This window comes from Lichenostomus cassidix, chromosome 1Ab (genome assembly GCF_008360975.1).
Source record: "Lichenostomus cassidix isolate B80296 chromosome 1Ab, HeHo_3.0, whole genome shotgun sequence".
Taxonomy (NCBI): domain Eukaryota; kingdom Metazoa; phylum Chordata; class Aves; order Passeriformes; family Meliphagidae; genus Lichenostomus; species Lichenostomus cassidix.
This window is the reverse complement of record NC_139481.1, coordinates 9,104,011-9,117,136: the sequence shown is the minus strand read 5'-3', so window position 1 is coordinate 9,117,136 and position 13,126 is coordinate 9,104,011. Positions and strand designations below refer to the sequence as shown.

General features: G+C 41.8%; 1 protein-coding gene across 5 annotated transcripts in view; it reads right to left on the bottom strand.

Moving 5' to 3' along the window:
- DUSP16 (dual specificity phosphatase 16) overlaps nt 1-13,126 on the bottom strand; it is a 62,421-nt gene that overhangs the window by 31,433 nt on the left and 17,862 nt on the right. For 3 of the 5 annotated variants that reach the window (XM_085049714.1, XM_085049713.1, XM_085049715.1), the window contains exon 2: nt 2,288-2,365. The gene's annotated coding sequence lies outside the window, so the exon portion shown is untranslated. The remainder of the gene's footprint in view (nt 1-2,287; nt 2,366-13,126) is intronic. The other 2 variants (XM_085049717.1, XM_085049716.1) reach the window with 1 other exon arrangement.

Below are 13,126 nucleotides of genomic sequence, written 5' to 3'. Positions count from 1 at the left end.
GCTCCTGCCCACGTCATGCAAAACAACAACAAAATCACTTTACAGCACCTGAACATTACAAGGTCCTCATGGGCAACCTTTATCAACTCAGCAGAGACTCCTGAAGGAGTTGGATTTTTTTAAAGGATGGATTTTTTCTGCTTTCTGCAGACAAGCACATGTACATATGAGAAAAACATCATCATGTCCTACAGTCCCTTTAATGTTTCTTAGGGTGGGCACCCTTATAAAAGAAAAATCGAAAAGCTGAATCAAAACACAGATGTAGGACATCCCAAACTGCAGGACACAAGCTACTGCTGGCTTTTACAGAAGGGCTATTTGGCTTCAGTGTTCCTGGGAGTGGTCAATAGCTGGTGCCAACACCACTTGCACCAGTCCCTATTAGCACAGCCACATGTGAGACTGGATAAACTGGAGAGGAATTGCAGATCCAGGAATCACAGCGTGGATTCCTACTCCTGCAAGAAGCTTTTTCCCTATGCCAACATCTATAAGAGGCACAGCATTCCCTCACCAGCCTCAAAAAGATGGAAATAAATGGTATTCTGGACAGATGCTTGTACCCATTGCTGCAGGAGATGAAGTGACAGCTGACAACCCTTGCTCAAGGTGCTACTCAGTAGCAAGAAACACACAGTGTCTATGGAGCACAAGGGAAATAAGATTTTTAATTGAAAGCGAGGAATGGCTGCTCTTCTGAATGCAGCAAGCAAGCCTATAAATTCCAGAGATCAACAACTGTGTAATAAAGTGCAAAGTCTGGGGAAAAAAAAATGTAGCCGAGGTTAGAGAAGCTTATGTATTACTTGCCATTGTGCAGAACACACAGGAGTGAGATAAAAAATGCTCGTGAATTCAAAGAGCTCTATCAAGAAGGGCTCATGTAATTTCCTCAGCTGAGGGGAACGAGGGTGTCTTTGGGCTTTTTGGATGATTCTGGAAAGTGTCACTATCTCATAAGCACATCATTTCCTCATGCTTCCTGCCTGGGAGGTTGAAGAACAGACACTTTCCACACCCTCTGAGCATGCTCTTCTTTGGTGGAAGATGGGGCAGTAGCACAGAAAGTCACTCAAACAGAAACACATAGCTTTTTTTTCTTTTTAAAAATGTCACTCATGAACCATGTTCATAAAAGAGAGCAATTTTAACAATTTCACCCTGTTTTCCTTTGCTTATCTATGGGTGCTCCCTCTTCTCCTACTTTTAACACATCTGTACTTCAGTCAAAATGCAGGGTAAATTTTCTCTTCCTTGTAGAAACACCGGCCACATGCATTTCAGATTGCACACTGTACAACCATGAGAAAGGCAAGTGTAATCCATTGGGAAAGAAAGATGAAGGTGGATTTTCTGTTCAGTACTCCACTGTCCTTCATCCTGCTTGACTAATTACTCAACTTTGATTACTAGTTCTAAAGAAAACTCAGCCCACTTCCTTGTGCTCACCAATCTGAAAACTGAGACATGGAGAGAGAGAGAGTCAGAAAGGAAATCAGCTTCCCATGAATACACTGCATAAAAGACCTCCTGTTTAGATCTTCAAGCTTGCTCTGTTTCTACACCTACTGCTCAGCAGCATTTCTACCACTGGCACTCTGAGACAGCTGGGCTAAGCAACAGGAATGGGCCTTAGTAAGACATTTCCTGGCATACAAATAGTCATATTTGAAATAATATATTATTTCAAAATAAAACCAAAAAGCACACCAAACCACCACGTTTTCCTGACCTACTCAGCAGAGCCCTCAAATATCTGAACATTCTTTCAAATACCATCCATGCACCATCTCTGAGCAATAAGCCAGGTTATCATCACTTGCTTTTACCAAGAAACCAAGCTCTCTGACATTCCCAGTAAAACAAACATTTATTAAGTATCACAGCAGGGAAACCTGACTGGCAGAATGTGCCCTCATGGGAAGCATTAGAACATTCTGTTGATATGTTACATCACTCTATTCAAAACAGACTTAATCTGGGGACTCCCTTCTCCACCCATACAACCCAGAAGCTCCTTCCATTTCAAAATACTTTTTTACTGCAGGTTCACAGCATATAGGTCTGTGGCAACCAGAACGAGAGCTTACTTAATCCCCTCCAAACATATAATACATTACATATTTAGGTTCCTATTGCCTGGGACACTAGGCAACCAGGAAAAGTGTCAACGGGTTTTTAAAAGATGATTCTCCCTCTGTGACCTCCAAGTCAAAGCAACTGAAAATTCTGGAGTACTTTTTTATGAATTCATTATTATTTCATGTCAAAATATATTACTCACATACATTTAAGTCACAGTCTGTGGGGGCTGAACAGGACAGAAGGTGGTCCACATACAAAGGCCAGCAGAAGGAATTATCTAAACATAGAGAAAAAAATATTAATATTAATATTAATATATTCTTATTACAAAATATTAAGAAAAACCAAAAAACAAACAAACAAAAAAACACCCCAAAAAACCCAAACAAAAAAAAAACCCAACCCAAACCAGGAAATGGATTTTACACTTTCAGTGCAGTCATTTGCTATAGAACTCCCCCAAACACAGGAAAACCTAGGTGAGAAGTTATTTATAAATGCAGGCATTCATTTACATGGAATGGGCCCAAAATAGAAAGTTATGCTGTACTGATTTTCTAAAAGAGAAGAAAAAAAACTACCACAGCAAAACTCTCTACTGTCTTTAAATTAAAATAATAAAAAAACCCAACCAACAATAGCCTTCCAAACTCTTTGACACATATCCCTGCCAGAAAACCAATCTATAACTAAGCATTCACAGGTAATGCATTTGCACTGAATTAAGCAAATTCACAAACTCTTGTTCAGTATCTATTAATGTGGAAGATTGCCATGAGTAAGTGTGAATACAGCTGTATTTTGCATGGACAGAGACCAACGAAACAGGACATCTTGTGTAATTAATCCCACCTCCCCACACTCTGAAAAACCAGCACTGGAAACTGGTATCACCAATCCAACCCATCCAAACCATCCAACCCATCCAAAGCACCTGCTGCTCCAACAGGAACAAATTAAATTAGGACTTTTACACCAGGAAGCAAAAATAAACACATCAGTGTCAATTCCAAACTGTTTCCTGGGCAGCTAAACCCAAGATTCAAATCATGGCTGTCAAGAGATGACAGCTTGGCTTAATCACTGTAATATAAACCATGACAATAAATTATTGCCAAGCAGTGCCTTACTGTGAGATCAGGAGTGGCTCTGAAGCTCAGAGTAAAGCATCTGACACCTGGGAAGAGCCACCCCAGCAAAGGGCTGGGCATGTTGTGGTGAACAGCCTGAAGAGCCACAGCATCCCTGAGGAAAAGAACTGCAGGGATCAACCACCTCTCCGTCTTTAGGCAAATGGCAGCAGTAGAATGTGGGTGAGAACCCTTCAGACAGATGCAGAGGTTCCTACCCAGAACAGGCTCTGCTCACTGAGCTAATCTCTTCACTGGGACCTGGTGTTTCTCCCTGGCAGGACCCAGGCTGGAGGAACTCTGGCTTCCCATCATTAGTACACAGGCATTTGTACGTGAGAGCAGCAGGGCAGAGAGCTGCAGGAGATCTGTTCAAGACTGGGCTGGTTCCTTTTGGCCTCTCTGCCTGCTCCAGCTTCTCATTCCTTTTGGAGCCTCAGCAAGAGGCTCTGCAGACCTCCCTTGCTCCTTCCCATAACCCAGGGGCAAAAGCCTGGCAGAAGCCAGTGGAGAATGAAAATTCATCCTCCTCATCATACTTGTTGCTATCCCCATTTCTAATCTCATCCCAGAAATTCAAACTAGACTAATGTTTAACACTGCTTAGGCTCTGCCCTGAGATAGGGCCCTGTGATCTGAGACCACCTTGTGACAGCCCAAGGAAACAAAGTTCCGAGACAAAAAGCATTTCCCTTTTTGTTCCTTAGTGTTTTAGGCGCAGTTCCTGAAGCCCTTCTGAAAGCTGTCATGTCCTTACGTTCACCAGTCCCTGCCTCTCTGGGCCATCCATGCCATGCCATCACTCCTCTGCCAAGTTCTCACAAATAAACTAGCTCTCACCTCACACTAGATACTGTTTTCCCCACTTGAATAAATACATGTAAATCAAGTGTTTAAAGCAGCCCCCAAGAGCCCTCATTTCATCACTGGGCATGATTAATTCTGCTGAAGAGCAGATGAGAAACAAAGCATATACTTAATTTCCACACAGGTTACTGGAAGGAGGTGTCACATTTTAAGAATGGGATCCACTCATGACTGAAGACTGAGCTGCTGCAACTTCAGCCATAAGCATTAAGATCATTTGGAAATTCCCTGGCAAAGTTGTTTAAGGAACAGACATTTCCTGTAATTTTCAGAAACATTTTATATTCCCCCCTCCCCCTCCTTTTGAGTCTTGGTGGTAAGGAGGGGAAGGGAGAGAGAGGATACCATATTACCATTAAGTGAAATATGAATGAGCCACCCAAGTTTAAAGTGGAAACTTCAGCTATTTGTGCTCAGGAGAAAGTTTTAAAAAAAGTTTTTCATCATTAAGAGGCCAGGATTTTTCTGCTGACTTTAGAAAAAGAAATATACATCCTTTCAATTAGGGTGAGTTACAGAAGGATATAAACTTGTCTTTATACTTCTGGCAAATAAGAAGTCCTCCAGGCCTTATTTAAATACCTTTTTCTATTTTCCAGAATTGGAAATGGAAGCCTTTTTTTCTCCCCTCTTGCTCAGGGCCTTCCCTAAACTGCAGCTAAACAAACCCAACCAGTCAGGTCACACAGAGCATTCCTCCCATGGCACAGAGTGAGGAGCATCGAGCAAGAGAGAAACCAGGGAGAGATGGAACAGTCAAATCTGACAGCATCCCTCTAAGGACCTCACCACCTTCCTCTTTTTCTTAAAAATCTAATCTTGTAGGATGTCGCTGGCATAAAATTTATAAAGTTTGCAGCAAGTTAAAAAGTTATTTCACTTATCTGTGCAATCCAAGCCTGAAGAGATCCAACGCAAAGCCACAGCATGTAACACATGAATTCACAAACCAAATTAAAACTGAAGGGCAGTTGCCTATTGCCACAGAACACATCATGAGTGCTACTCTGGCCCTGTACACCAAATGCCAAAGGTTCATCATGTAATTGTGACCAATTGTCCACACCTGCCACCTCTACCAGCAAACGCATGGTAGCTTTCAGACACCAAGAAACCAAAGTGACACAGTGAAAAACTTAAGGTGTTGAACTAATTCATAAATCCTCAAGCTGTTGCAATTCCAGTGTATCTTTGCTATTTGTATGACAAGGGTGCTTTACAGCAGCATCTTTCATGACACCAAGGTTTCCATCTCCTACACAAGCTGCACATTCTGAATCGACTGTTCTGCAGTTCTGCAGACCAATACAAACAGTGACTTCTGTATTTTACATTTGCTGAGAAATGGATTAAAAAGAGGAGTGCTCTGAAGAGTAGCACCAAATAAACATCAAGCACAGCTATTGTAATAGTTCATGTGACTTCTTTAAAAAGCTTGCTGTGAAAGAGGGTAAGATGGGATCTCAGAGTCTTCAGAAAATGGTTACCTTTTAAATACAAAGCATTCTGTCTATTAAGAGCCTTTAAGGGGGAGATATCCAACTCATATGGCTCTGCAAATATGGAGCCAAAAATCAGACTTGAAAAAAGGCAGCTCTGATCTGCTTCACGGTCACTGTATGATAAAAACAGAAGCTGGATCTGAAGCCTTTGAACAAGAACGAGGATGGATTTAAGACAGAGGATAATGATGGAAATTCTACTAGGGAAATTAATCAGAATAGCTTCTGGGCAAGGCAGGGATGAATTTTTTGCAGCAGACTTTTTATTGACTCTTCTCCGAAATTAAACTGAATGACTAAAGTGAGTCAACCTCCTTTGAGAACAGAGACTTGTAAACTGCTTGCACGGTATGGTACAACGTGGGTTAAAATGTTCTGGTCTTTCACCCATTTGAGGAAATGACACCAGTTCTCCCGGAAGGCAACATGCACATTCAACCCCTTCACATCAGGGCATGAGAAAGTTTGGAAGGAATTTTTCTTTCATTTTTTTTTTTTTAACTGTCAACATTATTACTTTGTTTCTTCCTGCTTGTGTTTGAAAATACAGTGCTGCACTGTGCTGCATGCATGTCCTGTCAGCTGTACAGGGAAACATCTAGAAGTTTAAAAAAATACCTAATAAAAGTGTTAATTAAGTCTGTTGTCAAACTCATTTTAAAAGCCCTCTGCATGCTCTGAATAAAATTAATATTGTCACCAGTGTATGCTACATGGTGATAAAAGCATGCAGAAGCATCTTCAGAAGGGAGGCTGGGCCAAATAAAACATTGACATTACACATATGTAAGCTCAGTCCTACTCATTAAAGCAGTTAAATTTAATTGGACTTCTTAAATGATGTTTACATGGCAAGGCAACAGAATAGATGGTGGAGAACAGCAAGTCCACAAACATGGTACAGCTCAACTGTCCTGAAGTGGGAGCAGAGAAGGACACTTAGGAGAATATGCTGTACAGCAATGGCTCCCAATTAACATGGGGGAATAAATCAAGTTGTTTTTATGTTCCCAGAAATTAAGCAGTTGCAGTAATCCTGCTAAGAGGTCTCTGATTTTGGGCTGTTCAGAGCAGTGAGGGATTCAGGATATGCTATAGAGTGACAGCTGAATTGCAGATGAGGCACAGAAAACAACAAACTCTAGCTCCAGCTGATTGGGACCCAAATCTCTCACCATGGAGTAAGACTACTGACAGCTCACACTCTGGGAACAGAACACGTTTTCATACCTAATTTGTACCCACAAAGGTAATTATGATGGCCTGCTCATGAAAATTGCTTTCAAATATTAATTTAATTGACAAGATGGTACCAACAGGGCCTCAGTGAGGAACAAAAGCAAGAGTCATGGTACCTCAGTGAGCTGTGATCCCAGGAAGGTGCTCTGGTGTGTCTTTCCCAATGGATCCCAAGTGTTTCTTTGAATTTGAATCATGTTATACAAGACCTGCAGCAGTGCCAAAGCCACATTTCTAACATGGTAACCACATGGCTGAAAAGAGAAGCCACATAGATTTGTACAGTGGGAGAAGGAGAGCAGAGCATGACTTCTGTTCCCCAGCTGTGCCTCTTGCATCACTACAAACATTACCAATGAAGCAGAATCACAGAATAGTTTGGGTTGGAAGGGACCTTAAAGACCATTTCATTCCAACCCTCCTGCCATAGGCAGGGACAACTTTCACTGTCCCAGGCTGCTCCAAGCCCTGTCCAGCCTGGCCTTGGACACTGCCAGGGATCCAGGGGCAGCCACAGCTTCTCTGGGCAACCTGTGCCAGGGCCTGCCCACCCTCTCAGGGAAGAACTTCCCAATATCTAAACACACCCTGCCCTCTGTCAGCTTGAAGCCATTCTCCCTTGTCCTATCACTCCATGCCCTTGTAAAATCTCTTGCAGGTTCCCTTCAGGTGCTCTTGGCTGAAGCAGAGGATGAAGAGTGACATAACCACAAAATACAGCAATTCCCCTAAAGAACAACTGGTTTCATAAAATGAAACCATCATTTTATGCAGTGGGCAAGAATTAAAAGGGACCAGGACTTTTTAAATTTTGAAGGGAAAAGATGTGCAATACCAAACCAAATCTGATAGGCATCTTACTCAAGCACCAGGGTCAGCAAGAAATGTTTTATAGCAACCTCTCTGTCTTTATAACAGAATTTTGAAAACCAAAGAGAAACAAAACATACTCCCTTAAAATACACTAGTGTTATCCTATTTGATGTGTGCTTGCATGTGTGCAAAGCTCTGTACAGATCTATAAACAGTATTTTATATTTCTTCAGAATTTGTAGAGGTGTCTTGTTTTACACAGTCCTTTAAAAAGCAACCAGAAAGGCACTGCCTGTTGTCAAAGTAATCCCAAACTTGGAGAGCTCAGTGTATTTCTGCAATAACTGAAGTAATACATCAACAGAATGGATCAACTTCAGGGCATGCAGAGCCAACTAAAATACTTGGAAAGAACTTTATCATCTGCAAACTGCATGATCCTTATATTTCTTAAATATTCAGCAACGGAAGAAGCATCAGTTCCTTGTCAACAATCATGGATACATCAATAAATAATACTGATTAGTTTTACAATAACTTACTCATTCTACATAAATTCCTGCTGATACCACTGGCATGTGTTCTGGTAATTTTCAGACAGACTTCCAGTCTGCATGTGAGCAGCCAATAGGAATGAGCTGGATTTTGGTAGCAATTCTGAGGTTTTTACCTCCAGAAACTGATCCTGAAGGATAAAGGTATATGATGGGTGGTCCTTAATCACTTCCTTTATGTGAAAATTGAGGTCAGAGTAGAAAAAGAGCCAAGGAAGGAAGTCTGCAGCACCCCTGAAACACACACACACACCCCACACACCTTCCTGAAAAACTCCTTGACCAGTTTAGAGGGTTAACTTGTTTAAATGAAGTAGTCAGAGGTTGGGATGGAAATAAACAGCTTGCACAAGCAAGATACTGTGCTATTAAGTTTTTATAAGTGACTTAAAAATTAGGTCAGTCTAATTTGTGGCTGATACTTTGTTCTTTCACTACTATGAACTCACAATGATGTCAGTCTCATGTTCAAACATGCCACATTTAGCAGCGCTCAGGCTTCCTGAGAGACTCTCTCAACCTTCCTTTGTGCAAAAGGCTTCTGCCAGATTCTTAGCTCATACTTCACTGACTCAGGCATGCCACTCCAGTTTCAAGGCAGTTACACTGGCTTCCCGTCAAATACTGCAGTTTGGGGCTTTTTTCCCCCTTTTATTTTTTTTAATTTTCTTTAACTTTACTGACTAGAAGTTTAAGAATATATGTCCCTATTTAGGTTGCCATTTTAGGTCTCACCTTCACAACATCCAGAAGTGATTTGCCCACTAAAAGGTGGGGGGGAAACAGGTGTTTTTAACTAATTCAACCCAACAATTTCAATAATTAAAGGGGGCCTACAAGAAAGTCAGAGAAGGGCTTTTTACAAGGGCATGTAGTGATATGAAAAGGGAGAATGCTTCAAACTGAAAGAGAGTAGGTTTAGATTAGAAATTAAGAAGAAATAGAAATTTTTTCCCTGTGAGGGTGGGCAGGCCCTGGCACAGGGTGTCCAGAGAAGCTGTGGCTGCCCCTGGATCCCTGGCAGTGTCCAAGGCCAGGCTGGACAGGGAACATTCTCTCAGATAGGCATAATCAGCTTTTTGTGTGAATATCCTCTTCAGATGAGGGCACAAAAATTCTTAGGTGAGAGTAAAGCAAAGTCCTCTAGTAATACAATGGTAAGTAAAAAAAAACTAAAACAGGTCACTGTTTAAAAATGGCCAACTCCAAGTTTGTTCTTAGCAATCCCAATTCTCCCCATTTAACTCAAGTTTGTGCCTGTCACTAAATATCTGTACAAAACACTGACTGCAGTTAAGATGCACACAATCTATGTTTCCCACTGCACAGACTTTACCTCATAAACACTATCCTGGAGCAGAAGGAAAAGAGGAGAAAAAGAGTAGCCATTTTTATTATTTATGCTGCTAAAGCATTTCTCTTGGGGTTATGCTATGAGAGATACATCACTAGCCCAGGCTCTCCCATTCTCTCATTCATGAGGTCATGTTTCACAACTTATACAGACATTTTTATTTGGGGTTTTTTTGTGGATTTTAAAGTATCATGTCAATATGTTCAAACCTCTATTATATATTCATGGAAGAGTGCTATTGCATGAACCCTTAATGTGGTTAGAAAAACAACCCACTCTGTCTCAGGAAAAGGCACATCATCCCACAGTCATTGCCAGCACCACATTAAATCCCAGGTACTCTGAAAGAAATCATACAGATGTGGCCCATGAGAACTGCATATCCAACAGATCCCCGCTATTCCTGCTGCATCTGCAAGTGCCCAAGGATACAGGAAAGGCAAGTCTTGCAGGGAGAGGTGATATCTTTTATGAGAGAGGTTAATACGAAGTGATAAGGAGAGGCAGGGCATGAACTCCAGAATGCACAGCCCTTCCTCACATACACTGACGTGAAACAGAACCAAACTGTGACACAGAAACAACAGCCAAGGCTTCCAAAACATCTCCACATCCAGCCTGTCCCTCTTCCCCAACAGGAAAAGAAGTCCAAAGCACATCCCGAAGCATGTAATAAATTATACAGTGAATCATATTCCTTATGGAAACTGTCTGGCTGAAGTCACATCACTGGAAATATGTGATAAAAGACAGAAAGAAACTTAAAAGATACCCTCAAGGAAAGAGCACTCCCCCCACCCAAATTCTTGGAATTAATACCAAGACAAGAAAATCCTGGAGTCATCATGAAGTTACTAGATTTTTGGTAGATTTTTCCCATAAACAAACTCTTCTCTGGATTACAAAGTTGTTTATTACTATTAACTGACTCTAGACCTACCTTTTTTTTTTCACTGCTTTTTTTTTTTTTAAGATTTAAGTGAGGTTTGTGCTCCTGAAACCTTGTCTGTCTTCTCCAAATAAGTCAGTTTAAACTTAAGAAGAAAATAATTCTTCTCCCTACAAACCCTTCTTGCAGCCCGTTTGAAAAAAGTTTGTATTTTCTGAATAAAGAAACAAACAAAAATCCACTCAAACAAACAAAAACCCCCACAAAAACACCATAGGAAAATTACAGTTTCCTTTAAAGTGTTTTCCAGGTTACTGAAAAGCTTTGAACATTTCCAGCTACAACTAAAAACATACTGCATTAGTCAAAATTCTAGAACCAGAAGTTTCATTCTACAGTGCAACAAGGAGGCAAAAACTTACGTCTTTTAAAGCAAAACCAGTTTTCTTTTCCTGGAGTTCCAAGCTGACTTAGGTAACAGTGACAAAGACAGGAGATGAGATTAAGCACATTTCACAAAGATAGCAGGTGAGATTAAGCACATTTACCTTTATAAAGTCACGACAGAGATAGATGCAGTTGATGTGTTTGTTGCCTGGGGTCATTTTGCTTGGTTTTGTAACTTTATTTGAATTGCAAAGAAATGCTAGCTAGAGCTGTTCACCGCCAGGAATGGTGTGTGCAGTTAGGTTCTCCCCAGGAACACCCAGTGGCATGAAAAGATTAACCCTGGTGCTTTGAACCACAGAGGAAAAGGAGCCAATTCCTACCAACGAATGCCAAAAGCATTTCAGATGTGCAGACTTAGGCGAGAAATCTTTTCCAGCAAAGACTTCATCCCTGACTGCAGCTGCCGTCTCTGATAGGATTCTAGCCCAGGTCAAAACGTGCAGGAAGAGAGCAGAGCGCACACAGAAGTGGAGGTCACCAGGAAAGGGGGAAGGAGGAGTGCTCCTCCCACCCTCTTCAGGCTTCTTCCTCTGCAGCCACAGCAGCAGGCTCAAGCTGGAGCAGGGATGCCTGGGGCATGTGTTTTCAAAGCCAAGTAATCCATAGCCTCAGAGACGGGGGAAAAATCAAGCACAAATCCAAATAATTCTTTAGAACATCTAAGTTTTAGTTTAGCTTAGGCTACCTTGGAAGAGGGAAAATAAATAAAACCTATGACTTAGATTTAGAAGAAAACATATCTAGGCTACCTGTGACTACAATGCCTATCCAGGACTAAAACATTCTTCCTAAACTTGTTCTCACCATCAGCTTAAAGCACAGTCTTGCCAAGGTTCAGCTTTCTGGCACTCTGTTGAAAGCATAACCACATAAGACCTTATTGAGAACCAGCAGGTTTAGGTTTGGCAGGGAGACCACCTGGCATCAAAGGTATGCTTAAGGCCATATCCATGAATTTTAGTGAAAAAGCAAGAGGCTGCAGGTTTTGGGGGAGTTTAATGCTTTTGGCAGCTAAATTGTTCTGATATGCCCCACATGCTTCTGTGCAGGGGAGATGCTTAAATCTAAGCCTCATGACTACCTCTGATCCAAACCACCAGTGTGATGCTCAAACCAGCCTTGACAGAAAGGAGGGTTAATTTGTGCAGGCTCAGCTCAGGGCACAGCTACAGAGCTTTCCATACCCAAGCTGAATGTTTCTTTCATGGCAATCCACAGTGTGGGGCAGATGGACTGGGCTGAGCATCTCCCGCTGCACTGCCCCAGAGTGCCACATCCAGAATGATATGTTCAGCAATAATGTGTGCCATTACAGTGCCAAACACTGGACAAAGCAGAGATTGCTGAGTTGTGTTATTACTCCAGCTCAGACACATGAAGAGTGGGAGGAATGGAAAATAAACTTGCCACCAGCACAGATAGGTTGCTGCAGACAGCAGGGGCTGTATATGGAATTGAGTGAGAAGATTGCCGGAGTAACTGAAGGAGAGGAAAAATACACTAGTGCTCCAAGAAGATGAACCCACACACCAGATATTAATCCACGACAAGCAGAGTTTTCCCCAGGAGGTGATACACCTTTGGCTTTAATGAAGTATACACTGCTTGGATGGGAAAAGGGAACTTAGCCACATGGAATTCCTACCTCACTGGTACAAATGGATGGTGCCTGGGCACAAAGATCCAAAGTCCCACTGTGCAGTCTGAAGTACAAGTATTGTCCCTTCTGCTGGACTGCGTGGATTTTTGGTGTGTTTGAGGTACAATTCGAGTTAACAGTGCCTTTCAGCACAGGTCTGCAGTCAGCTATGAGCCAGCCCAGCGTGATGATTGCTCACAGTCTCAGCACAGCGTCCTTGTTCTTACACAGCACAATAGGGACGCTCATTACATGAGCACCTTCCTCGGGGCTCTTCCCTCAATCAAGGAGTAATTATTTAACCACAATCCCATCTCCTTTGCATTCCCGTTAAAGAAAGTCTTATGCAAAAAGGTAAGAGCTTGGCTGCGAGTCCTTGGCCCAAACATCCTCCTGCCAGTGCAGTACTGCTTGCCAAGCCATCACTGCTTGTACTTCAGAAGTTTGCAGCAGACAGACTGTGCCAAATCCAAAGAACTTTGTCGTTAAAAGAAAAAGCTAACAGTAGCAAGTGCTCTCCATGTTTTGCTAATCTTCTCAAACCATACTGTACAGACAATTACAATTAATAAAAGTATTCTTAGGAAGCTTAATGACAACT